The sequence below is a fragment of the Mya arenaria genome, chromosome 11 (assembly GCF_026914265.1).
Source record: "Mya arenaria isolate MELC-2E11 chromosome 11, ASM2691426v1".
In the NCBI taxonomy this organism is placed as follows: Eukaryota; Metazoa; Mollusca; class Bivalvia; order Myida; family Myidae; genus Mya; species Mya arenaria.
The window spans coordinates 60,546,438-60,571,129 of NC_069132.1; the positions used below are offsets into that span (position 1 = coordinate 60,546,438).

Here is a 24,692-nt window from a genome sequence, read left to right on the forward strand (position 1 = left end):
GTAACCGATTATTGACAGTACAAGCGATTTTTGAAAATACCTTAATTGAAGCTTTATTCTTGTACAATAACTTGTACCCGTTATCCTTTTTTTATAAATGAACTCTAAGAAAAAACTAACACAAAAAAACGAGAAAAAAGACGAAAAACTCGCTGGCCGAATCGATGGGTGATTCTAACCAAACACAATCGATTATCACCGATTTCAGGCCTAAACAATAAATTTTTTATTATAATTGATCATCAGAACATCACTAGCTACTACTGAAAAATAATTCAAAGCCCAGAATCATCTTGTATTGTCTTCACATTCACTTTTACTTCTGGACAGAATGCAGAATTACCTGCGCTTATATGCAAGATTTTCTTGGTTATTTTGCTGAGGAAAGAAATACATGTAACATTGATTCTTATTATGTAATGCTATAAACAGGTAAACAAGTTCACTATTAAAGAAATAATGGTTACTGAAAAAACTCACAAATTTACTTTTTCATATATAAAGGGAGGTAACTACAATTTGCTACAAAAGCTGTATATTTTTCGAAATTTGTTTCTTTGAAGTTTTATTACAAAACATTTAATTCTTGTAATATAATCAAGAATAAAATGGAGGGTGAGAGTGATCTAGTGGTATAGGTGTCTGCCTCTCAACCAAGAGGTTGTGGGTTCGATCCCCACCAGGGGTACTTTCTCATAGCCTCTCAAAAAGGACACAGTACTGGTTTCTGCCCAGGAAACGGAATCAAGAGTGATTCTATAAGCTTTCAGATTTCGTCACAATCAAGCTTAAATAAATAAGTATAAACCAAGAATAAAATATGTAAGAAAGACAAACAAACAAAACCATCTGTGCAGGATAAAATTACATATGTATATAACTCACTCATCATCGGCCATGTAATCTTCATTCTCATCCTCGTCCCTCTTGCGTTTCCCTAGCGTGTCCGTTGTTGGCAGGAAGTATGCCACAAACTGTTCACCACTCTCATCCACTGCTCCTCTGCAAGATTACAAAAACACTTATTCAATGAAGGTAATTAATTATCTAAATAAAAAATAATATCATTAGTCTTTTTTTTTCAGTTACACACTCAAGCACTCAAGCATGTAATATGGTCCATTGTCTGTATTTTTTGTAAAGTACTTGCTTGAACTTCAAGAATGTAGAACAGTAGATATAAAACGCTCGGTCCGAGTCAAAGATTACCTGGGCAAATGGATGCTTCCATAGCTGTAATAGAAGGTAACAGATATTTTGTCAATCATGAAAGTAAATTGCTTTGGTCTTTCTACCAGTTTACAAGTATTAAGCCTTATTTAAATGATTTTAGTGAATAAGCAAGCAAATGAATGCATCAGCATCAAAATTAGAATGTAAATACATTGTTAGAATGTAAATACATTGCAATGCAGAGTTACAGATAACTTTTCCAATGTATTTAAGTATTACTCCACACTTTTGAAAAAAATAGGGTATCTCACATTATAAATGAGAATTCAAGTTTCTATTACCCCATTGTTTGATTTTAATTGAGTTACAACATTATAATGAACAATTGTCTTTTATTAGAGAGTATGACATTTCAAAACAAACACATCAACACTAAGTATAAACTAACCCTGTCAAGAACAATTACATGTATGTTGACATAAACAATAATATTGTTTTATTTTATTATATTACGCATCTAATTTTTAAAACTGAATTCCATATTCTGCCATTTCTAATGCGTTTTATTACTCATTGATTTTTAAAACAATTGATCTTCTATGATTTTAATTGCTTGTGTACACAAACACACAGATTATCTGTAACTCTGACAATGTACATGATACATTTGAAACGGAAGACTTGAGTCTTGACTAAAAATCAGTAGACATGTTACCCTTATATATATATCAATCAAATCAAACATTTCCTGAAAAGAAATTCCATATTTCAAAAGCATAATTTAATTTTAACCTTTTCCTCAAATTTGACAATTTCTTCAACTGTTTTATTCATTAGAGAAGACTAACCTGTGTGCTTAAATGCATACTTTCCAGTTAAAATATAGCAACTTGTGTAAAAAACATAACAAGACAATTTTTTATCAAGAAATATATATTATAATTAAAAAATGACAATTTAAAATAAAATTATAAAAACAAGAACTGTCACAGGAATGTAACAAATGCCCCTGAAAGACCTTGAAGGACAAAAAAACGTTAGTAATTTGGCCTATATAGACGGATAGCCTTCAGTATATAACAAATGTTGACACCCTTTCTATGCAGTAAGGAATTTAGATTGCTAAGGCATAAAAAAAAATGTCCGTTTCGGGTAACCCGACACTACCTATAAAAATGTGCCGACCCTAACTATTTTTTTCCGTTTCTGAGCAAAATAAATATTTGTTAGTGAATAGAGAGTTACGAAAGGGCAGATAAATGCAGATTTAAATCAGACTTATTGTTAATATGATAAAACAAAGTCAGGCAATGACAGTTATGAAGGAAAGACTGCCATGTGCAAGAAAACACTCTGAAGTTACGACAGATTTTGAAGAAAAAAAAATCCCTACCTACCCTACCTAGAAATTTTGGAAAGGTCACCCCAAACAAACATTTTTTTATTTTTTTTGCCTAATATTTAAGAAAGAAGGTATGATCACAAAGTTGTTGCCTTCATCTTTAACAGATTGTTGGGCTGGATGTCAACTCAATTCTGTAGTACTTTTAAGGTTGTTGGGCATAATTGAACATGTATGAATGTGAAAAATTTACATAATGTTAGAGATTTTTTTAAGCAGGATTTAAATTTTGATGAAAATCTTGAATAGAAAAACTTGGTGAGAAAATATATTTATGAACTAGACAGCAAATGGTTATCCCTTTGACACAAGCATAATGCTTTTCCATGATCTTGCAATGCAGAATAATATAGATCTATACAGCACAGAAAAATTCAGTCTCCACAGACACATGCAGGCACTAAACAGAACTGCCATTGTGACAACTAGGTCTTGCTCACTGCAAGTGGGCTCGACAAAATTAATCTTTCATGTTTAACAGAATGAAGAATCAAAATAATTAGCACTGATAATTTTTTATGGAATGATGTAGGTTAATGTTTTTTCATGTTAACTGTATTGAATTCCTAGTATCCATTATTAATAGGGGTTATCCCATGGAAGTGTTCAACCTGCCTTCCAAGTATGAGGTTCCCTTGTCAGATTGCTCACCAATTTTTTGAGATCTAAATTAATTCAGTTATTGATTTAATAATTCAGTTATTGATTGGCAACTGATTTTCAGCTCAAGGTCACCATGACCTTAACCTTTGACCAATTGACCTCCAAATCAATAAGGTTCATCTACTGGATGATAAGAAGTTTGAGGTCCCTGGGCATACGTGTGTACAAGGTATTGATCAGAAACTTTTTGGACAGACAGACAGTATGAATACTATATGCTCCTCATAAAAATCTTCTGAATATGGCACCCTGCTTCTCATATCAGACAGCTAACTTTACTCACCTCAAAGTCAGGGAACACAGGCAACACCTCAACAGGCTCCACTTTGGGTTTGCTGTAGTGTTGTGTAATCTGAAAATATAAGCATGAACATGAATTAATAGCCATGGAACAGAAAACAAACTGTCATGAATGACATTTTCGGTAGACCATGTACACATGAAACAAATGATTACATTGTGTATCTGTGACAGCGGATGAAATGGAGACATGGTCTATTGCATGGGGTGCTGTGATGGATCTATGTATTAATGGTACCTTTAAGTAAAATCTTATAACTGACAGTAATTAAATGTATTAGGGTTTTAGCTAGGTTTTAAAAGGGCCAGGGTGCTGTAGGGAAAAAAGGGCACAATATATCGGGCTGTGACCATTTTGAACATCATGAATTTCATAAAAAATGTTAGGAATTGTATTTGATGGAAGTAATTTTAGGTTTAAACTACCAAATATATAAGTGTGTGTGTATTTAAATATGACTGTGATTTCACAAATTTTAGCGACTAATATGCAGTCTTTGTTTACTTAGTCTCATTTAATTCTATGAAGGCAGAAGGCAGAAGGGAGGCCATGTTGGTCTCCATGAGCGAAGTATGGTGCTATTAAAAAGGACAGGGTGCAGCAACCTTCCATCACTCTTTAGCTAACACCCTTTTTATTTTTCCCACTGCAGCATCATTTGTTTCAGTTACCCACTTGCCTGTAGTTAGATGTAGATAGCCTCAAAGTTAAGTACAGTAATACAATAGACTACAGAGATTCTAACAGCTGATAGTTCTCAATGGTGATCTGTTTGAGTTTATGGGATTCATGCCCTAAGGGCTATTCCATTTAAACATATAACCTCCGGGGGCACTTTTAAATTATGCAACCACCCTACAGAAGAAAAATTACCCTTGTGATGTCCAAATTAGCGAAAAAAAGACACCCACCTATACACAATTTTAAATGATTGCCTCCCCCCCCCCCTCCCCACGCGGGGTATATGTTTTAATGCAATAGCCGTAAAGGGGCTTACACTCGTTTTAAAAGTGTTTGCGAAGTCATTTATATTCATTTCAAGGCACTTCTGTCTGTTTTATATGTAAATATCTATGCAACCTTAACATGTACCGGGTACAATAGTCTGTAGTTAAAATCTATCAATCAATTAATCTTGAGCCTAAGAACTTCTGAAAGTTACAAGTATTTACACCTTGATCTGTGCATTTTAAGCACTTCAAGCACTAAACATAAGGATTCTCACCTCCTCCTTAGCTTTTTGAAATGTTTTCTCAATGGCAGCAATCTGACTCTCTCTATCCTTGTAGATTAGTTATCCTCTGTGATGGCCTTCTTAATGTTGTAGCCCACTCTGTAACAAATATCAATGGCTTTAATACAAGGATGCATGGCCAGCAAGAAGAAAACAAACTCATGAGATAGAGAATTCCCTTATGAAAATCGCGAGCTAGAAGACGAGCTTGTCAAGGGATCGTACGATCAACTTCCCAATCTAGTTCGCGAGCAAGCGCGCCCGAGCTTTAAGCTATTATGGGCCGTAATTGAAACAAATACGAGCTCGTACGTGTTCGTTTAAGCTCGTACACGCTCAAAATTAAGATAGTACAAGCTTAAAAACAAGATCGTACAAGCTCGTCACGAGCAGCTTTACGAGCTTGACAAGCTTGTTACATTTCACGTCGCGAGCTTGTACAAGCTCGTCATGAGCAGCTTTACGAGCTTGTATGAGCAATATTACGACCTTGATAAGCTCGTTACAATTCACTTCGCGAGCTTGTGCAAGCCTATCTGAAGTTTAAATAAGAGGACCCTGAATTATTCACCTAACCTTATTCTAGCCCCTGGCGTGTGCTTTTTAAGAAAAACAAACTATTCATGAATGACAATTTGGACAAATCATGTTCATGAACTCCCACTTAGTTAATGAACTCGACAGTTCATGAACATGATTTTTTTCAAAATGTCATTCATGAACTAAGTTCATGAATATAATGTTATTCGCAACAGGGTAATAATTTCACCATTACTACACGTCCATTTATAACAGTTTTAATTTTTTATGACACTTGACACAATTAGAAAGGAGTCATTGAATTGCTCATTGCAGTCCTTGACATTTACATCTAGTCTCTGTATAGTCTATAGACAGGTCCATTTTCCTTAAATACACTTGATGAGGAAACGAATCTGCGAAAAGCTTTTTTGCAGTCATTCTTCTCGTGCTTGTTTTTGTTGAAGTGTTCTTTCCTTAACTCTGGAAGCTTTTGTCTGAGACTTTGACACCCATCTTCCAACCTGAAAAATATTTCTTTTTTTATTTGTACTGCCAAATTTTCCAATAACTAACGGCCAGTTGGTTATCAAATCAGTGCGAATTAAGAATTCAATGTCGCAGGTATATAAATTAATGATAGATTATTGTATTTGTTCAAACTAAAGTGCTCAAATTTATTGAGTCTTATTTTTTTTAAATATTTTTATAAGTGTTTGTCTGTTACAAATAAAATCCACTCCACACATCCACCATATTGTTTTCAAAATCAGAATGAAAATCTTACCATGGGAATTGAAAAATAGTCTACTCACTGATGGATTTGGCAATTTACAGCTTTGAATGTTTTTCTCCTTCACTGGTTGATTCTTTAGTGGACTGATGATTTTTTTGTTAGCTCCTTTAGGCCGGCTAAAATAGACGAAACAACATTTCAGACACTAAACCATAATTTGCTTGCATAGTGGTTTTTTAAAAGGTCAAGTGTCAGCAGCGATGCAAAAGCCCATTGAAGGACCAAACTTTAAAATGTTAAAAAAAAATCAATTTCTACTTAGTTTTGAGGTTCAATATTACACAAGCATGCATGATTCATACCCATTTATCCATTGCAACATGGAAATCTTACCATGTGCTTTAAAAATAGTCTACTCACTGATGGACTTGGCAATTGGCAGCTTTGAATGTTTTTCTCCTTCCCTGGTTGATTCTTTTGTGGACTGATGATTTCTTTGTTAGCTCACTTAGGCCGTCTAAAATAGTCGAAACAACATTTCAGACACTTAACTATAACTTAATACACCAAAACATGTTGCCAACAAAACTATATAAGGACTTTTTAAACGTTTTAGTTTTTGACCTTCCCCACCCACTTTTGGATCGCTGCCGGACATTTATGGCAATTGATTCTTTTTTTAGACAAAAATAGCCTACTTACATTAAGTAACACATATAATAGCTGTTAAAATATATAACAATGAAGTATTAGCTGTAGGCTAGTCACAAACATTCATTTAACTGTGTTTCTACAAAAACGTATTTCGTACGTTTGTCGCGAAAATGTATTACAACAAAACATATTTGCTCATTACTTTAAAATGTTGCTATGTTATTTTAAACAATAATGTTAGCGTAAAAGATCCTTATAAATGTAATTGAATTATACCCCTAACTTTGCTTGAACTTACCTTTAATAAACGAAACAACACTTCAGTTTATTTGGCGCATTATTTCGACAAACATTTTCGACTTTCCAATAGACCATAATCCTTTGCGGTCCAGGGTGACTTCCGGTTTATTTCCGGGTTATAACGAAGTACAATAACAGCGATAAATACGGACTAATTATCATTCCAGGTTTGTTATAATATATTTATTTATATTAGATTTGTCATTTTAATGAATTTATATTACATTATTGTGATATTATTTGAATGACATTTGTTATTTGAGCTATAAATCGCTTGACTGTTTACCTGGACACTTAGTTCTGGTGGGTGGGGTAGATGGTTCAGAAAAGACTGCGGTACTATTCTTATTGGAGTATTATTAACAACAAATAATTCTCATCTATTCTAAAATATTTGTTTGAAAATCAATAAAAATAATACATTAGTCTGTTTTACTTGAAAATCAATACAAATAATACATTAGTCTGTTTTACTATCTGACCATCAAAATCTATTATAAGGAATCTGTATGTACATGACCAGGTATAACTAATAGTCTTATGAATGAACATATATAAATCCTCATCAATATAAGGTATGATATTTATAATGCTTTGTGTATTTTATTACTATGTAAAAAACATTTTACTTAGAAAGAGTAATTATGTCATGCTGCCACCTGTGTAGTCTTCTGAATAATTTGTTACTAGTTAGTTATGTTTAAATATTATGATGGCCACAGGACTAATCACATACACCCAGGCCTGCACTTAAATTGTCCAGATTGTCTTAAACCCCATCCATAAATAAGTCTGAGAGTTATTTACTTTTTTTATAAAAAATATACTTTTATGTTCCATTCCTTTCTTTACAGATATTATTCAAATATGCTGATGTTATCTTCTGAGATCATTACTTTCAATGAAGAACATCACTACAATTGGTTGGACTGCTAGATTGGTAGCAACGTGATGGACAGCTAGTGCCTGTTGAAACACTAATGTTGGTTGGGCATCTATTGCTTACTGGGCGGCTATATTGGATGGACCATACGTGTTGATTGAACAATTATAAATGGTTGGACCGGAAGTGTTGGTTGGACCACCAGTGTTGTTTGGACTGCTTGTTGGACAGAATGTGTGATGGACAACTAGTGTTATTTGAATCACTGTTGGATAGACAGTTATTGTTGTTTGGACAGCTATAATCAGTTGATTTACAAGTTTTGGTTGAACAATATTTAATGGAAGCACAAGTGTTGGTTGGACTGCATTTAATGGATGGATATCTACTTGTGCCTGATTTGACCAAAATGAAGTGATGATTGAACTGCTACTGTAGGTTGTCAGGTCATATTGGTTGGATTCCCATTGCTAGTACTTGTTGGATCTTTTTGTTGGTTAAATTAACTGTTGTTTTTTGAGTGTTATTATTAATGATATTCATACATGTATAATATGTTACGTGCTTAGTATTCAACACTTATGATGATGATTATTATTATAAGAGATATTATTATTCAGTAATCATAAATAATTATAAATATATATATTTAAATAAAAAAAATTATGTCCTTGTACTTAAGTTATGTTTTACATTTACAATGTGCATCATAATGTTTTATCATATGAACAACTCTTTTTATAGATATTTAAATAAATATTAATTCTGTACAACCATTTTTTGTTTCTTTTGCTCTATTTTGTTACAGAAATGATAATTTGTCATAAAAAAGCACAGCAAAAAAAAGAGCTCATGGTGTTCATTATATGCTGATTCTCAAAATTACCTCCGCAAGTAAAGAGCGTTTCGTATTAAATGCGCATACGTTAGAATATGACTATTTTGTAAATATTCGAGAGACAATCGATTACAAGCAAATCAATTGCATTTTTCCCCATTCTCAGAGATCATGGTCCATCTAATTTTAAATTTACTTGAAAGATCTTTATTTTGACCTTCTTGTTCTTTAATACAGTGCTCAGGTTTGTAGATGTAGGACCATCTATTGCAGTTAACGATAGACCACTGTACATGTATAAATTGTACATATGTACTTTATTTTAAATTTAGTGATGTGGAAATATTTTTCAGATTTTGCATTTAACAATGCAAAATCTTTATCAAAGTAAATCTTTATTGTTTCAAATATGTTTGTCTTTTTTAAAATGTATTTTCATTGTTACTAATACTGCCAAGTCAGCAGATATGAAATTACTTATTTTTAACAACTTTGACAGAGTATCAAAAGCACATTTGAAGCTCCTTAAAGACATGTCCTAGCTGTATTGCTAAGTTGCAGTAGCACAAATGAAGTATCAGCTGATCTTTTAAACAAAAACATAAAGTGAGAGAAGTAGCATTGAAGTCTCTAGCACAAAATACTATCAAAATGAAGCACATTAGAAGCATTGGTGCTTCAAATGAAGCACACTGACACATATTCAGAATTAAGCGCATTAGAAGTTGGTGGGGGCTTCACCTGCAGTTCAAATAAGTACACATGAAGTCCCTAGTACTTCATTTGGAGCACAGGTCTTATTTTAAGAAGTTCTGTTTAAGTACAGAAGAAGCATATTAAAAGTAGGGGACTCCTATGAAGCAGGAGACTGCTTTTGTGGCTGGGAATGCTCCATTTTCCACAATCTTTGAAAAGCCAGTTAAATAATGATTTATTTCAATTTCCCTTAACATTTTATCAACCTTTTCATCATAAAATATAATGTTTGTGAATGATGATGAGTTGCTCATCATAAGCATGTAATGCCCAATTTTCAATAGTGTCATCAAAACATTTGTGTTACAGGTGCACCAAAGGGTAAAGCTAAATGGAGAATACCCATTTAAATAATGATGTAGACCTTACAATTCTGAATATTTTGGTACCCATTGTTATAGTATTGAAATAATAAAATCTTGAGAACATGAATTTGGTGATTTTTCTGATATTTTATGGACTTAGTCTTTTTTCAGAGTTTGTTAAAATTTCTAAGTTCTTAATTATAGCTTGCTCCATATAATATAAATTGTGGTCCAAGCTCGTGCAAGCTCGTAAAGATAGCAAGCTTGCACGAGCTTGCTCTTGTCAAAACCTTGCGCGATCTCATACAAGCTTGTACGAGCAAGCAACAGGGGAAATTAAGATTGTGCAAGGTCGTAACGAGCTTGTCGCGAGCTCGTACGATCTTATTGAAAGAGCGGATTTTCATAAGGGTAAGTCCCCTAAAAAATCCAACGCAAGCCTTCTCTGTGAAATATCATTATGACTTTGCAGAGAATTTATTTACTATGACTTCACAAAGAATAAAATCATTATGACTTTACATATAGAATTTAATCATTATTACTTTACCTCTGAGATAATTTAATCATTACGACTTTACAGGGAAATGAATCATTATGACTTCACAGAGAATTTAATCATTATGACTTTACCGAGAATTATATCATTATGACTTTACTGAGAATTATATCATTATAACTTTATTGAGAATTATATCATTATGACTTTACTGAGAATTATATCATTATGACTTCATAGAGAATTTAATCTTTATTACTTGACAGAGAGTTTAACCATTATGGCTTTACATGGAATTTAATCATATGACTTCACAGAGTATTTAATCATAATTTACTACTTTACAGACAATTTATATAATTATGACTTTATGCTAGGTTTACATTAGGCCACGATTACCACGATGCCCCCGATTCCAGAGCATCGTGGCGAACGTAACAGAGCGTGGAGTCGAATCGGGGTGATCGTGGGGGAGCGTAACGGAACATGGTTGAATCGGGGACATCGTGGGCATCGGGACAGATTTTAAATCAAACTTAAATTTCACCACGATTGCCCCGATTCATTTTCTAATCGTGACAGAGCGTGGCCTTCGTAACAAAACGTAACGGAACGTAACGAAGCGTAACAGAACGTGGAGTACAATCGCAACAGATTGGGACCAGCGTGGACACATTTTTTCATCCCGCTTCGCTGCGACGTCTCACGATAGCTCCACGCTCTGCTACGATCTACCACAATCTGTTACGATATACACTTTTCTATCATTTATTGCTCCACGTTGCGTCACGCTCTCCTATGGTATCCCCGATTGTCGTTCACGTTCTGATACGCTCTGACACGCTCCAACACGTTTCCTAACGATAGCCACGATTTCCACGCAAGCTGCATATACATAACAGCTTTATCTACTGGTACTCTATCAGTTTAATCATGCCAGCGAAACGAAAAGGTTCCAAAACTTCAAGAACTGTTGTGGTTGATGTTCATCCGCCACCACCCCCTCCCCCACCTCCACAACCGGAAGAAATTGAAGATGCTCCAGTGGAAACCCCATCGCCCCAGGATGATGCTCCAAAGAAGACGAAATTTCCCAGAACAACTACAACAAACACTGACCAGCAAAAAGAGGAACTTTTAGATTTTCTCAAAGCTAACCCTTCCATATATGAAAAAAGAAGGGCTGACTATAAAAACATGCAGCTCAAGGAAAGCTTGTGGCAGCAACAGGCTGATAAATCAAATGGGGACAAGTGTGCTTGAACTGAAAACTTGGTATAACAGCCAGAGGACAAAACTGGGAAGGTAACGTTTTACAGTAGTTAAATGCACATGTTAAAAACGCTTATGTATATGATAAAACGTTTTATGATTTAAATGTTTTTGGCTAATGTTTATTTTCAGTAAACCTAATTGTGTTTTAGTTTTGCTATAGGCTGAAACAGGCATCAAAGAAGTCTGGCCAGAGCGACGAGGTGTTTAGTGCGACGGACCAGTGGGTGTGGGATCATTTCCAGTTCTTGGTTCCACATATTGTTGACGTTCAACGCAGAAATGTCGTCAGTTTCAAGTCAAAGATTCCCACATCAAACGCCTCCTCGACGTCTCAGCAATCCACTGACGCAGAGGATTGTTTAAATTGTTTATTGTTTAAATATCAAATCATGACGTAAAACGTGGTCATTTGTCTCAAATCGTAGGTCAAATCGCAGGAGATCGCAACAAAGCGGCTTTGTCGTGGGAGATCATAACAGGACGTAACGGAACGTGGTGGAGCGTGGAAGCCAATCGTGTTGATCGCTACAAAGCGTAACAGAACGTGATGCAAATCGTGGGCTCGATCGTAGCAAAGCGCAGTAGAGCGCAACAAAACGTGCTGATTTCGTAAGGAAGCGTAACAGAACGTGGAGTAGACCATTTAATCGTAGAGCTCCCCGATTTTTTTAGCCTCTGGCTAATCGGGGAGATCGTGGCCAGATGTAAACCTAGCATTACTGAGAATTATATCATTATGGCTTCATAGAGAATTTAATCTTTATGACTTCACAAAATACAAAAATTACACCTTTCTATCAAGTATATTATATTTACATATTAACAGAAATTCAAGTCAAGTGTTTATACTTCAACCAACGATGAAAATTTTCAATTTTTATTGCTCTTATGATGAATTTCTATCTATCAGCCAATAAGACTGGTAAAAAGTACACATTAATATGTCCAAGCATAAATCTTCACATATATACATGCACTGTTTTACTATGACTTGCCAACTTCACAAACTTATATTTAAATAATTCCTTTGACTTCATGACTTAGGGAAATTTTTCAGCCTATTGAAAAGTTCATATTTTTTACAATGATTATTTCAAATTCACCTTACTTTTAATCAACTTTATACATATGCACTTACCATTTTCTTTTTTTCTTTTTAGTTTTGCTCGATGAACATTACTGGTTGTTTTTTATTAATCAAATATAAAAAAACACATCCATTACTGGTTAAGATTTTTATGATAATTGTTTTAAGTTGATTATTTCACCAAGATTATGACCTCAGGTTTTCATATTGAACTTTCAAGCTTTCCCCTTTAAGTTAAAGCAATTTTTAGGTATATCATTCCCTAAAAATTGGCTAAAACTTAAAGTACTCAAATTTGGAAGCTTTAGCCTATTTTAAGGAATGATATACTTAAAAAAATCCTTTGACAGACGCCATGTATTCATGCAAATGACAATGTTTAACGAGAATTTCATATTGTCGACATGTATACACATTCAATTCCCAAACACTTACTTTGTTTCTGACTTATCAGCCTTCTGTGTGAATCTGTTGTACTCTGTAGAGATGTATTCTGTCTTCCTCAACCACGAGACATTCATCTTATTATGTCTGGACCTGCAAGAAAAAAACAAAACATTTCCACCTGAACTTCGGGGGCATTATTTACTTACTTCTTCAAACTAATTTTGAGTATTATGTTTCTTTTGACCTGTCAAAACTACCCCATAATGATTTATTAGGATGTTTTAGGCAAAATTTGTGTAAATAGCAGTTAAATCTACTACTTGTAACACATCCAACAATTTTCACCATCAACACTTGAAAATGAATCTAAATATACTGGTTCTTTGAATAAGGTTATCTTAAGTATTTGTTAAATCATCATTTTTAATCAATGTACCGTTTCTGGTCCGCAAAGGATGTGGATTTCTCATTCAGTAGTCTCTCATCTTCAGGTTCAAGGTATGCTGAATTTCATTTGAAAAAAAGGGCATTTTCTAATGTCAATTTTTGTCAAAAATACATCAAAAATAGCCAGAATCACAAGCCTTTAAATTATTAATTACTGAATTTAAATTTAAGTTTAATTTCTACTCTCTTTCATCAAAATCAAGGAAGCATGCTGCATCTTCCAGTATTTACAAATATATATAAATGATAGTTATAAAACCAAACTGTTTCATTGGCAGTAAAAAGCATATTTTAATCACTTAAACAAAATCTTGTTTTAACTTGACTCCGAGCCTCCAAACTAAATTTTCGTACACCAGAGTGAGGATGCAATATGTACCACAATCTAGATCAACCGCCTTAATTCTAAGTGCAAACAGTCTACTGATTCATATCAATGTAAAATATATTCTTCAACTGTAAATTCACAATGTTTAACACTGCATTGTTAAATGGAAACACAAAAGTTACGCATAAATTATTTTAGCCACTACCTTTCTCATAAACTTGTTTCATGAAACTCAAATTCAGATTGATCTGTCAATAAAGCATCGCCAATTTTTTAACTATCTAGCAGTTGCCCTTTATCTTTCCGCTCAATATACTTAGCGCTGCGCTCTGTCATTCTTGGCTAGAAAAACAACAAGTGGGATATGGACGCGTAGAGTTGCCAAAACAAAAATTGTCAAAGACTCTGAAGCGGCTGTTTATATATAGACTAGCATTTTACCAGTGCAGGGATTGCGAGCTTGACATAGTTTGGCATTACCTAATTACCACATCATTTGATCAGCAGTGCAGTTTTCTGCAATTTTTACATGCCATAGCGGTAGTGAGTTAAGTCCAATTATACTGGAAGTGATTGTTTGGAGGTGTATCATCCTTTTCAGGTACTTTTGCAAAACAAAATGTTTGTTTGAATTGATAAATAGTGCCATAGCTAATGGATTATATTTTCAGAAAGTGAGACGATTACAAACATAATATTTTCAACCAGGTGTTTCATATTCAATTTTCTCAATATTTTTCAACAAGAGGGCCCTGAAGGCCCTGTATCGCTCACCTGATCCAATTCAAGTGTGAAATATTAAGTGTTTTCAGGGCGAGGGCAATTGTAACAAAACTCTTCCCTATCAGCCTTAGACCACAATTTGAAGGGTCATCTTCAATTCAGCTTCTTTAGATCATATAAGGTAAATTAAGATGGTGAATTGGTTATATGGGCTTTACCGCATACCAATTCAGGTTATATGGTGCACAACAGGACTAAAGATTTGGGTTTCACATCTCATTCACATCCAAATATAACCATGAGGTATGGAATCAAAACATTCATACCTGCTGGAATTAAAAAATATATTACTTATATCCTTCCCTAGTGACCAAGTTTTTTTTTAAATATCACGGATGATTTTTTTAATATGACTGATGACCCAGTTGCAAACCTTACCTTGCTGTAATAAATACATTCTGATCAGGTTTCATACAGATAAAGTAGAAAATATGGCCTCAACAGTGTTGTAACAATGTTTTCGATGATTTGACTACGTGACCTAGTTTATGAACTCAGGTTATCCAGTTTCAAACTTGACATAGACTTCATAAACACAAACATTCTGACATAGTTTCATGGTGATTAAAGAGAGAATGCAACCGCTACGGTGTTTACAAAGTTTTTCTATGATTTAACCTAGTGGCCTGGTTTTTGACCTCTGATTATCCAGTTTAAAACTCTCTCTAAAAATCATCATGAATAACATTTTGATCAAGTTCCATGAACATATGGTCATAAATGTGACCTCTAGAGTGTAAACAAGCTTTTCCTTCAATTTGACCTGGTGACCTAGTTTTTCACCGCACATGACTAAGATTCGAACTAGGCTTAGAGCTAATCAATATATACATTCTGACTAAGTTTCATGAACATACAGTCATAAATGTGACCTCTAGAGTGTTGACAAGCTTTTCCTTCAATTTGACCTGGTGACCTAGTTTTTGACCGCACATGACTCAGATTCGAACTTGCCATAGAGATTATTAATATTAACATTCTGACCAACCTTCATGAAGATACAGTCATAAATGTGACCTCTAGAGTGTTAACAAGCTTTTCCTTCAATTTGACCTGGTGACCTAGTTTTTGACTGCACATGACCCAGATTCGAACTTGACCTAGATATCATTAATATTAACATTCTAACCAAGTTTCCTGAAGATACAGTCATAAATGTGACCTCTAGAGTGTTAACAAGCTTTTCCTTTAATTTGACCTGGTGACCTAGTTTTTAACCCCAGATGACCCAATATCTAACTTGTCAAAGATTTAATTGAGGGTAACATTCTGACTAAGTTTCATTAAGATTGTGCCAAAATTGTGACCTCTAGAGTGTTAACAGTCAAATTGTTGATGAAGGATGATGACGAAGGACGACGACGACGGATGACGGAGACAGGGCGATAACAATAGCTCACCTTGAGCACTTTGTGCTATTATTATTATTCTTTTTCCTCTGCCCGTTTTACATGAAGTTAGCTTACCATAAGAATGCAGTCGTATCTCACTATTTTCACATGCATCTTATAAACGTATTTTTACTAATGACTGAATACATTGATAAACACATTTCACCCAAAAAAGGCTAGGTTACTTATTACACATTTTCGGAAAATCAGGAGGTCAAACACGCGTTCAAAGGTCACAGCGCATGGTTGAAGCCTTGCCTCGTTTTCTCGTTTTGTGACGTCAGAGGTCATGGTTCAGAATCGTGTAAAATGTCGGCTGTTTTATGATGCAATACAATTAGTGGCAATTTATCAATGATTCAATGTTTACTATCAACAAGTCAAGAAAATATTCAATTGGCGTTTTCGGACACAAAACAAATGAAATGCTGGTAAGAATCTTGTACGATTAATAATGTACATAAGCATAAAAAAATAACTTCTAAACAAGAATGATTTCTTGCTTATCTGATTAGACATGGAGTTCCACCGAGGGGTCATAAAATCGGACGATTTTCAACGCTATCGTTCATGTTAAACTCGGCGGAAAACCAGCCACTCGGAGGAACTCGGAGGGATATTAGCGAGGGCAACAGTTTTACCCTCGGAGGAAGTCCGCGATCATCGACTTTATCCCTCGGAGTGAGCGAGGAAAGTGGGTCTAACTCGTTGAGTGTACTGTATATCAAAATCAAATTTTGTCTTTTTGTCTGTGGTAATATGATTGTACTTGTCTGGAGTCTTCTTTAGTGCAATGTCACATACTTCCCCTAAAAAACATGTTATAAATGAAGATAACAACAAAGACAGTTAAATATTTGAAGCAATCAAATAAATAAATACACAAAACACAAATATGTAGGGGACGAATCTTAGTTTGGTACGATCGTAATTGGGTACAAATAAAAATAAAATGACAATAAAAATCACTGCCCTTGCTTAAAAAATCACTTATATAAAACATAGAACATTGATAAAATAACTCCGAAATTCGTTCTGACAAAATGGCGGTTTCGGCAAATTTTGACATTATCGTAGACATGATAGGTAAATGCTACATAAAGCATCAACATATTTTTGTGGGTTACAAAGAAATTTCAACATGAATATTTTACAAATAAACTTTCAAAACATTTACTGAAATAGTGATGTATTTGATTGTTTTAGCGTCACCTTTCTTAGGTTTACAATTCGGCACTGACTGTCTGCTTCAAATCAACAATGTTTAAAATGGCAAGTCTCATCTGTACAATACAATTAACAATTATTTTAAAAGATTGAATTGTACTTGATACCATTTTTCACCATCCCTTTGCATTTTCTATCGCATTTTACGAACTTTCATCATTGAATAAACGAGTTCTCAATGTATATTCTGATTGGCTGACTTTCAATAGCTCCGCCTCCTGCTGATGTTTCCATATTTGGCTCTTCCTAATTATTGGATTAGAAGATGACCGATTATGAATACACAGGTAGTCTGCTCACTACACAAACACACAATTTTGAATTAGCTGTCATATGACTTCGACGAGGCACATGGGAAGATGAAAGGGCAGTACGGCATATTTTAAGCAGTCAATGGGGGCATGATGACACCTAGCGGGAACACTTTTATCATAAGTATTACGTAATTTGTCTAAATGACAGCGGATTAAGGGCTGCCGATCTTTCATAATGATTTCAATAGTAAAAAGGGCTCTTACATGATACCGTACACTCCACACGGAACTACCACTTTCCGTTTTCCTCGGCGGATTTTCGTCATCGCGGACACGACATCCAATTTATCATAATCCGCTTTCCTCGGGGTTTTCACTCGTTCACCCCCGAGGCTGATCAGTGGACCGTATAATTACAATTGCCGCGTTCCTCGGGAGTGGAAACACCGCGAAACTCCGAGGAAACCGATAAGAATCTCCTACTGTACATGTATCTGATTGTGTGAAATTTATTTGAAAACTGTTCTTTTATTGTGTTGTTTCAATATTTTTCAAACTTACTTGCACATAATATGACTGGTAATCCTTTGACGGCGCAAAATTGCAATTTATGTTGATGTCCATTTTTGACCCAGTTCTAATTATATCTTACTCATTTGACTGTTCCAACAGTCCCAGTTACTTAAAGTAATGTAAACATTCTGTAAGGTACGTATATTCAATTAATTTCTCTTAACTGTTTTACAATTAAACCTGCAGTTTGATAAAAAAATGCATTTTTCGCAATATAACAAACATGCCAGAGAACCAAAAGTAGTCTAAATTTAGCGCACAATACGTCACTACGAAATTTGCATATCACGTGCCACATTGTCAAAAATTATACTAGATTGCGTTTCATACTAATAATTTCTAATTATTAAATAAGAAGTTATAGTTTCAATATTTTTTAAGCTCAATATTCATACAAACACCGTAACTTTCATAAAATATTTCAATTGAAAGCTGAATTATATTCAAATAAGAGTAGGAAATAGATTACAACAATATCTTTATACAGATGTAGATTAAATCGGCGATTTTTAAAACCACAGAACATTAGTTACCTTCATACTTTTTTAAACGTCATAATTAACAATGCAATTTAAATATTATCTGGAATGCGGAAAAACAACTGATATGTTTCACAAAAGAAATAGTGACAGGAAAAGTATTCACACTTACATGGTACTCAACACCTGCATATTACTCCAATCCGATTTAGTTCTCAACATCACAAAAGCTGTATGACGTAATAATAGTAAACAAACAACATATGGTGTTATATCTAAAATGTATGGATATCATGCAACGGGCAATTAGCGAATATTAGTTGAAAAGTAAATTAATAACCGAACGAGATAAAGATGTATTGTTTTATTGAATATGTATTCTTTCTTTCTTTACGAGAAAAAATTATTTTAATAAACGAAATAACTGCTAATGTAATTATTTATTTTCAATAGGGCCTAAAAAAAATTGTTTGGTTAGGGTTACATCCTTTTCAAAAATAGGTAGGGTAGGTAGGCTTTTTTTTTTTTCATTTATTTTTTTTATTAGGCTTTATTTAAGAATATCATTTTCATCGTTGGAGAATAGTGTTAAAGTTATCTTCTGTATAAGCATTTAAGGAATAAACTACATATGTATTGAAAATCAATTAAAAATTATTTTTTTTAGTTTTTCATTTTTTTTTTTCAAACTGACTATAAAAACAGTAGGGTCGGCGGCATATTCCGTAGGTAGGGTCGGGTAACCCGAACCAAATGTTTTTTTTTTTAGGCCTAGCAGCAAAGCATACAACTCGGAGTTTCGCTTTAAGACCAATAAAACAACATGATCACCAGCGATACTGGCAATAAATCCCTCGGCGGAAAACAAGCAACTCGGCAAAACTCGACGGATTTTAGCAAGGAAAGCGGTTACATACTGGGCGGATGTCCGCGATAAATTGAAAAACCCTCGGAGTCATCGAGGAAAGTGGTAGTTCCGCATGGAGTGTACTGTAATTGGCATTTATAGAGCATTTGTGAAAAGGGCACTACTCAAAAAGGGGGCAGTGTGGTAAGAAAAGGAGCACGGCGCTGCGCCATTGAAAAATGGGCTAGCTGAAGCACTGGTATGTGTTTACCCATTTAAACAAGACCTTTTGGTTAATTTTATTTTTATTAATTTTAATTTACAGTATTTATTTGGATGATGTTTTAAAGCTAATTGAACATCAATATTTGTCAGACAGGAAAAAATGTCTCAACTTGACTATCTCATGAACTGGCAATATATTTTATACAATTTCGGTAAAACTGTCATGCATACAAATATCTACAAAAGCGTATCATTCCGTTTTCGAAAAAAACAGCAATAAAAAGTGTAAGCAATAAAGAACACAGAATATTTCACTAAAAGTTATTGCAAGCTGACGAAAAGACCTCCAAAAGTTTAAACATTTAGAACACAGCAAATACTACTCAATCAAAATAAGTGAGATCGTGATGCACTGATCAAAACCGGGGAAACTTGTTTATAGTTTTCCTTTTCGGATACATGTATCCTGGAACAACGGGTTTTCGACCGCCTAAGGATTATTTACATTTTAATCATAAATAAGTGATAATAAAAAAATAAATGTTTGTGTGTACCATTTAAAGCAATCATTCATCTTTCATTAAACAAAAAAATAAAATCTGTTTCAATCGTCTGTTGTTTACATTTTGAATGCAAGATGGCGGCTGTTACATGTTGTATTTGACCTAGATACAACATGCTTTCGACCACCTTTAACTATACTTCGCAACAAAAGTTTGTGCGCAATATTTTTTTATTTTAATTTGTATAACTTGTTTAAACTGTTTAATGTATTTTATTTTTTTTAAAAGTAATTAAATATTTACATGTTTGCCATACAGTCACTTTTTAGTTACTTATCACTACAAGAGAGGCAAAGGAATGCATCATCCCTTCTTATGGCTTTCACATGGGTACAAAATGATGAATTCACCCACCATGAACCCTGTTATCACTGGTCCAACTCTGAATGAGCCTCATATGACCTGCCTAGGCTGCAATATGTATAATTTTATGGTAACTGAGAGCCCAAATGCAATTCAATATAGTTACCTGTAGATAAATTTCATTAATTTTAGAATAAGCAACACACCATATTTTGATGCGCTTTTAGTGTTGTGCACTATACTAAGAAAACAATAGGGCATAGGTTTTAGGCTTTGGTAGATATGTAAGATCTGGCAAACAAAAACAACACGATTTTAAAGAAGTATTTTACATGTGAAATCATTTTAAACGAAGGGTCTAATTTGGCAATAATTGAAAATGACAAATTGGTGTTGTTTCATGTATAACTGAAGTTTTTTTAACACTACCATTCCCATTCTTTTTCAAATGAAGTTTTTTTGACAGTTCTACTGTTATGGTTAACAATAGAAGCTTATTTTTACCGGAAGTGACACAAAATAGAAGTGTTTTACCCATTTTCAGGAGGCGGTCGAAAATAGGTTGTGGTCGAAAATAGGTTGTTCCGGATAAGATAAGAAATTGACGGTTAAAATCCACAAACCTCTTATCCCCTCCTCGCTTTCTATCGGCCCGATCTTTTGATGAGCTTTGTATTGTCGGTGGCATCGTTACACGTGTCTTTTTACGTTTCTGATTAATTTACATGAAGAAAATCATCCGAGACGCCATGTTGTTACATCTGTACTCAAAACAATTCGATCTTGATATGGTTCGCACCACCTCTCGGTTACATACAACCAAACTTTACACTATGAGTGACCCCGCACATCATTACTTCCCCTTTCTCTATATGAACAGTGTCTCAGCGATAATGGTATCTATATAGATAGTGTTAAATTAAAGACGAGTATTCTAGTATGTTTAGTTATGAATATATCAATATGCTACACCCATCTGTAATTACTATGGTTTGTCAAGATAAAACTATGTATACAAGTATGTATGTATGCACGTATTGTAGTGCGAGTGCACTATTTGACCTGTTTACGCACGAAGTGCTGACGTCACTGGTGCGTGCGAAGATCTCGGGGAGTTCGAGACCAGCTGTTGAAAAAGTAAGACGTTCTTGTGAACTGCTTAAATAAAAGATCTCACGTGTTCGATCATTCCAAAGACTAAATGGTAAGCTAGGTTTGGTCTGTACGTATTACTAATATGGAATACTTTAGTATGTATTTCTTTAGACCTTGCGGTCAAAGATAACCCGTGAAAGCGCAAGCACTTATTTCCAACGGGGTCCTTTGTTTTTTGCTGAAGGGACAGCACGCTGAAGAGACAGTGGTGGATAAAATACAAGGAAGTCCGGGTGCGATACCCTAGCTCTTTTTCGAAGAGACTCCTTTGTCCTTTTACGTGATCGGTGTAAAGCACCGATAGACGGGGTACAACTTTCCTTATTAACCAGTACTGAGTACACCACTTTTCCAAGCATTACCCTTTATATGCCGAGCGCCAGGCAAGGGAGCTACTTGTACCAACTTTTAACGTCTATTGGTATGACGCGGCCAGGGATCGAACCCACAACCTACCGCTCCATAGGCGGACGCTTAACAACTAGGCCACGGAGACGATATCTCAGGATCAACAAATTAGCCGGTATTGGCGTTTAGGTATCTCCATTCTCTACGTGACGCGACCGTCGGCGCATTGTTGACGTGCCGACATCAATGTTTTCTAACGAGTGCAACTTTTTCGCTTTTAAAAGATCTAAATGGCGCGAAAATGCAATAAAATGGGGTACCTCGTGTCGAAGATAGCCAGGCATCCCTGCACGTGCGGAGGTTGGGCCCAATTTTGCTGTGTATGATTTGCTCATACCTACGTGCCGAAATTTTCGGTGTGCCTGGGACGTTATTCGGTCAACGGTTTCTTAGGCCGCAAAGTTCGTGCAAAACCGTAGTTTTTCAGCGGTTTTGCCATACCTTACCATGTAAAGTAAGTGCCGACGATATCTCCGGAACCAAAAATGCGGCGCGGTCCGGACCGTTATTGCCATTCTCTACGTGACGCGACCGTCGGCGCATCTCTGACGTGCCGACGTCAACGTTTCCTAACGCGTTCAACTTTATAACTTAAGATCTCAATGGCGCGAAAATGCCGTAAAATGGGGTACCTCGTGTCGAAGATAGCCAAGCATCCCTGCACGTCCGGAAGTTGGGACCAATTTTGCTGTGTATGGTATGCTCATACCTACGTGGTGCAATCTTCGGTGTGCCTGGGACGTTATTCGGTCACCGGTTTCAAAGGCCGCAACGTTCGTGCAAAACCGTAGTTTTTCAACGGTTTTGCCATACCTTACCATGTAAAGTAAGTGCCGACGATATCTCCGGAACCACTAAAACGGTGCTTTCCGGACCGGTATTGGCGTTTATGTATCTCCATTCTCTACGTGACGCGACCGTCGGCGCATCTTTGACGTGCCGACCTAAACGTTTCCTAACGCGTGCAACTTTTTCGCTTAAGATCTAAATGGCGCGAAAATGCCTTAAAATCGGGTACCTCGTGTCGCAGATAGCCAAGCATCCCTGTACGTGCGAAGGTTGGGTCCAATTTTGCTGTGTAGGTTTCTCTCATACCTTCGAGGCGCAATTTTCGGTGTGCCTGGGACGTTATTCGGTCACCGGTTTCAAAGGCCGCAAAGTTCGTGCAAAACCGTAGTTTTTCAGCGGTTTTGCCATACCTTACCGTGTAAAGTAAGTGCCGACAATATCTCCGGAACCACAAATGCAGCGCGGTCCGGACCGTTATATGGCAAAATGACTCAAACGACACTGACCTATGAACGCTACAAACATACTTCACACACAACATCATAACTTTACCGATAAATGATGGTTTCACCGCCAGGAACGGCCATTGGCACTCGAATTTTCCAAAACACGATTTTTTATGGGTTAATACTACAGCATGTAGTTTATATAGCCAAACATCACACTTGCCCCAACATTTATCAATAATTTCAAAATATAAAACATAAGATTTATCAGAGCCAGCAACAATTAGAAAAAATGAAGAATAAAGTAAAGGGTATATACAAACTAATAAAACAATTTCAAGTAATTTCAGGTACTCGATCGCTATACATATATATATATATATACATATTTTAAGTTGCTTTCCAACTGCTCTTATCAATGAAGCGACCCATACAGCCTCCTGCTTTTCTGCAAAATGTACTGCCATGGACAACGAGAAGCAAAAGCCTTCCAAATCTGGGGTGAAATACTCTCCCTGGTGACAGTCCTTTGTGCATTTCCATTTAAACTCCACGATCTGTCCTGAAACAGAATAGACAACTCAACATGTAAAAAAGCAATTTGAGTTTCAATCATAAGATTTCTTACAAACAGTTATCTAAAGATTAAAGTGAAAACCTTAAAACGAAAACGTCCAGATAAAAAAAAAACACTTTTGGGATCTTGACGTTTGCCTCCTAGCAGGGCGTATGTTGACATTGTAGACTACCGGGCTTGTCATTGTAATATGAATACCTCTATGTGTTCCAGGGGTACATTTCATCATTCCATTCTCATTTATGTGAATGCTCCTCCCGTCTTTATGGCAACGCCAATGGCCACTAAAATGTTTTATGTAATATATATGAATTGTAAAAAAAAACGTAATTAATATTCATCTGAGAATATAGGGATTATATATATATAGAAACCGCCGGCAGCCAATTATCTTGAACTTGTTTTCCAAATGTTGTCATTAGTTAAATCTTTATTGACGTCATAACTAGTTCGCTCTTTATATTTTCAACTGTAATTATACAGTGATTAATAAATTTAAATGTATTCATTAAAAATACTTACCGCGATTTACAACCACTTGCTGGGCACTCAAAGTCAGTGAGTTTTATCCAAACCATTTTGGTATTCGTAAGAGATATGTATTTCACTTTTTACTTATCGCCGGTTTATCTCTACGATTAAGACAAGTACATAAACTCTTTTGTGCTTCTAACATGTAACACTTTTAAAAGTCCTGTAAAAGTTTTGCTACTGCTGATATGCTTTTATGAGATTATGTACGACTATTTCACTATGATGTAAAACATACAAATGCAAATACAAAACTTTCGTGCTGAGTTTTATTATGTATATAATACATGGTGAAAACATAAATGTATCTTTTCACACGTATCATTTTACTTTGAATTTCAAACTAGTTATATT

General features: G+C 35.1%; 1 long non-coding RNA gene and 1 pseudogene across 1 annotated transcript; both read right to left on the bottom strand.

Moving 5' to 3' along the window:
- LOC128208665 (RNA polymerase II-associated factor 1 homolog) overlaps nucleotides 1–24,692 on the bottom strand; it is a 32,510-nt pseudogene that overhangs the window by 7,222 nt on the left and 596 nt on the right.
- LOC128208834 (uncharacterized) lies at nucleotides 5,555–7,068 on the bottom strand. Its single transcript, XR_008256900.1, has 4 exons — nucleotides 6,981–7,068; nucleotides 6,449–6,545; nucleotides 6,108–6,204; nucleotides 5,555–5,816 (listed from the first exon to the last, which is right to left on the bottom strand). It is a non-coding gene; the product is annotated as an uncharacterized LOC128208834 (long non-coding RNA).